We start from the raw sequence: 4,423 nt of genomic DNA, 5'->3' as shown, positions 1-4,423 counted from the left end.
AAAAAAAAAAAAAAAAAAAAATTATTGGGTTGTAAAACTGGCAGGAGGTTAATTTCATTTTTAAAAAGATTTACCTACATCTCCATCTGCACAAACAGCTTGCTAACTCACTAACCCAAACTTGAGTTAAGTTTCCCTCCTCCCCACCAACCCTGGACTTTGGCCCCCCCCCAGCCCGAGCCCGCAAAAAGCCCCCCCCCTGGAAAAAAAAAAAAAAAAAAGGCTGGGCACAAAGTCATTCCCTGAACGTGGCTCTTTCTAGCCATGTTAATTCTTCCAATAAAAGAAAAGGCCTTTTCTGCCTGGGCTTTGAGACACTTGCAGATCTTGCCATCAGTGGGTCTGAGCCTTGTCACGATTCCCATAAGGCCCCTTCCTCTCCCCTTTGCAATATTCCCTTTCCCCTTCTGCAATCATGCTTTGGAATAAGGTTTCTCCGTCCCTAAGCCCAGATTTATTTGTATTTGACACCTCAAAACAGCGTACTGGGCACTGGAGAGAAAAGGGGATGCACAATGGCCAGTCTTCCTCCTGGGCAGCCTCCCTCAACAGAGCCAGGAGTGAAGAAGCATCAGTAGACCTGGTTGCCGAAAGTCTATCAAATTCCAAAACATTCCACCATCTTCCAGTTCACAGTACAACTTTATGGGATGGAGGTGATATGAAAATAATAAAACAAAACAAAACGAAAGGCAAGAAAACAACAACCCAGGCCTCTTTCTGGTGTGGTTCCAGGGAGGGTGGACTGCAGGTTCAGCCAGCTCACGCAGTCATTATGACTGTGGCGCTGTCACTTCAGAGCCATCTACCTCCTGATGTGAGGGAGAAAGGCTGGAGAAGCCACAGGAACCTCTGCGAGGCATGGGGTTGGGTTTTGAGGGTGCTGCTTGTTTGTTTTACAGGGGGGTTAAGGGGGATGTTTTCACCTTTACTTTCCAGGAACCAAAGCCTTGAGGCAGAGGGTGGCACATTTAAATAAAAGATTGTCTCCTGACTTAATCAGGCCACAGGAAAGGTGGGGAATGGATCTCCGGAGCAAGGATGGCCCATGGCAGGGAGATGGGGAACCTGTATCACAGCCACCCTGAGGGAAGAGAAACTCATTTTCCTGAGATCTCTCTAAACCCAACCCAGGCTTTTCCCCCAGGGGTACAGCCCGTATTTTCCACTTATTTCCAAACCCAAGAACATCCAAGAAGCACCTATTGTATGCAGAGAACTATAAGGAGGCCCTGGAGTGGTGAACCAGAAGCTCAGCCTCAGCCTTGCAGTGAGGTTTTCAAGAGCAAACAATTGCTCATGGCAGGACAGGAGGAGGCCCCAGAAAAGCCTCAGAGGAGTGAGAGTCAAGCCAGCTCCTGTCCAGAGAGCTACCCAGCACCTTTGTGGGGTGGGAGTCAATCTCCCAGAAAACATCTCCAGGTGCTTTGCAAAAACCGTCCTATCTAGCAAAGCACCACATGGCCCTCCCTCCCTGCTGCAGGGAAGACAGGAGCCACCGCAGAGGCCCTCACCTGCTCAGAGCTCTCTTTCTGTGAGGGTCAGGTAAGGGCAGTGACCAGAGAGAGAACAAAAGGCAGTGAATGACAAAAAGCTGAGTTGAGGAACAGGCTCCCAGCTCTGACTGTTCCAGCCCAGCTGTTGCTGGCTGCCTCCTCCAGTGATCTCAGGCAGCTCCCAGAAATGGGTCTGTTCTCTGCTCAGAAGGCAACGGTCCAGCCCGAAGTCAATGACCAGCCACTAGGGCAGGCTGGCTCCCTCATGTGTACTTTGTAAATAGCTGGGCTTCCTAAGTGGGACCTCACCTAGATTTAGCTCAGAGAGTTAAGGAAGAAGACCCCACCCTGCTGAGGTCACAAAACACAATGAAAATAAACATATGACCACAATGGCCATGCCCCAAGTCTACTCTGGTCACACTCCTGAGAGCCAATGCGGGAAATCCAGTGGCCGACTGTGACAGAGGACTCTGACTTGCAGGTCACAAGCACCTGTTCACCAGAAGGTCAGGACTACTGAGGGTTTGCCCACCAAAGCACCACACTTAGAAGGGGAATGAGAGGGGAAGGAAGAGAGAAAACATGGGGCACCAGGAAAGCGCAGCAGAGAAAACAAAAGCAACTAAAATTATCCAGAGTCAGGAGTCGCAACCTTTGGCATCACGACTCAGAGGAAGCCCAAGCCCGGGCTCCTCCTGCTGTCTACACTGCCTATGAATAGTACCTGTCTGAGTCAGAGTGACCCGTGTGAATATGGGGATGCAGGGGTTTGGGGAGAGGTGGGAGGGGACTTGGCTTGTCACATGCAGCCATACAGCCAGAAGCCGTTCCCTCAACCAAGCCCTGGACAGAGCCACAGCAGTGGCTGGCTTGACCCTTCCTTAATCCCTAAAAGCTAAAAGGGGTGGGTAAGTACCAGCCTCTGTCCAGCCCGGGACCTCTGAGGAGAGCAGAAGCAATGGGAAGTTCTTTTGCGTGCCCTACACCCCAGGAGTGAATGGATGAGCTGGCCTGAGGGGCTTGCCAGCCTTGATCATCTCCATCAGCACCTCGGGGCTAGGAGTCTGGAGGAGAAGCTGCCATTCATCCTCCTCTACTCTCCCTTCCCTACCTGGGGCTGTATATTGCACAAAACAACACCTAGAAGCCATTGGATCGTAGTCCCTCTGGGCTTCCAAGGAAGCCGAGGAGGCACTGAGTCAACAAGGAGATTTTGGAGATGTGGAGATTCCTGGAGGAGGGTGGGAGGAGATCAGAGGCGGCGGCCAGACATGCTTCTTCAGGGTTCCATGGCCATGTGTCCTCTGCAGTGTCCAGAGAGCTCAAGGAAAGGGAGAAGCCCCTTGGACAGGTCTAGATTTTCGAGCTAATCATCCCTCCAGCCCTCTGTGATCTGTATTCTGGAAACTGGGAAGAAAAGAAGGGAGGGAGAGAGACATCAGCTTGATGCTAATCAATGGGATCAAGGGGAGTCATCCTCCTGATTTTACAAGAAGGGGTGGACCACCCACTGAGAACAAAGGCTTCTTGTGAAGTGCATCCATGTGTCCGCTCACCCAGACCATCAGTCCTGCAGGGAGGGGTGTAGTGGGTGCCGCTGTCTCAAACTGACCAGTCACCCCTTCCTCTTCCCTTCCCTGCTAAGGCAGCAGCACAGTCCATAGCTTTCCTGGTGCCTCATGGGAATACAGGGTGGTCAGCCAGCTTCTTCACCTCATCCCTTTCTGACCCAACTCCCAAGACTGGCAAACTGAGACTGTTAGCCACAGAGAAGAGGTATGAGGAGGGGCCAAGTGTGCACAGCCTCCCGCAGGCCAGGTGGCTTCTACTAATGCACTGCCTTGCTCTTCACAGCAACCTGATGGGGCTGGTACTACTGCCCATCATTGCCTCTGTACAAATGAGGAAACAGACTCAAGAGGGACTTGCTCAGGGTCCCTCTGCAGGTCAGGTGCGGGAGCAGGACTGAAGCCACTGCAGCTTGGGATTCTAAGCATCAACTTTCACAAGAAGCCAAAACTCCACAGTCAAGCAGGCACCAAGAAACATGAATGTTTTGTACTTGGCTTTTGTTCTGGAAGTTCAGTCCAGACCACAGGAAGCATGAATTACTTCGTTTTCTCAACTCTACACCTGCCCCCCTGGAGCCCTCTGGTACCAGCTTTCACCTTGGGGCTTCCCATGGACTCACCTTTGGGGCAGGTGCTGCCAAAGGCCGGGAGTGCTGAGGGCCAGCACCAGGAGTCCGCAGTGGGGATGCACCCCTGGCCTGGGGAGGCTCCTGCGGCCTGGCACTGGGTTCGCCGGGAGTGCCTTCTGGGGTGGCCGAGGCCTGGAGAAGTCCTGGAGAGAAAGCAATAAGCCTCACTTGAAGGCCAGAGGCCTGTTTGAAAGAAAATATCCCTGCTATCTTATGGGTCAAAATCAGATAGGAAAAGTTATACACTGTATGGTCCCATTTAGAAAGAAACTGTATGTATAATGTGTTTATATTCTCAAGAGGAAGTCAGGAGAGCAAGCTGGCAGTATCTATTGAGAGGACAAATAACCAGTGATGATGAGCTTTTTTTCATCTGTTTGTTGGCTGCATAAATGTCTTCTTTTGAGAAGTGTCTGTTCATATCCTTCACCCACTTTTGATAGGGTTGTTTGTTTCTTGTAAATCTGTTTGTTTCTTGTAAATCTGTTTAAGTTCTTTGTATATTGGGGATATTAGCCCTTTGTCAGATGAATAGATGGCAAAATTTTCTCCCATTCTCTAGGTTGTCTGTTCACTCTGATAGTTTCTTTTGCTGTGCAGAAGCTCTTTAGTTCAATCAGATCCCATTTGTCTATTTTGGCTTTTGTTCCCATTGCTTTTGGTGTTTTAGTCATGTAGTCTTTGCCCATGCCTATGTCCTCAATGGTATTGCCTAGGTTTTCTT

This window comes from Rhinopithecus bieti, unplaced genomic scaffold, assembly GCF_001698545.2.
Source record: "Rhinopithecus bieti isolate Rb0 unplaced genomic scaffold, ASM169854v2 scaffold_2915, whole genome shotgun sequence".
Lineage (NCBI taxonomy): Eukaryota > Metazoa > Chordata > Mammalia > Primates > Cercopithecidae > Rhinopithecus > Rhinopithecus bieti.
The sequence above is the reverse complement of the archived record's forward strand: the minus strand, read 5'-3'. Positions refer to the sequence as shown.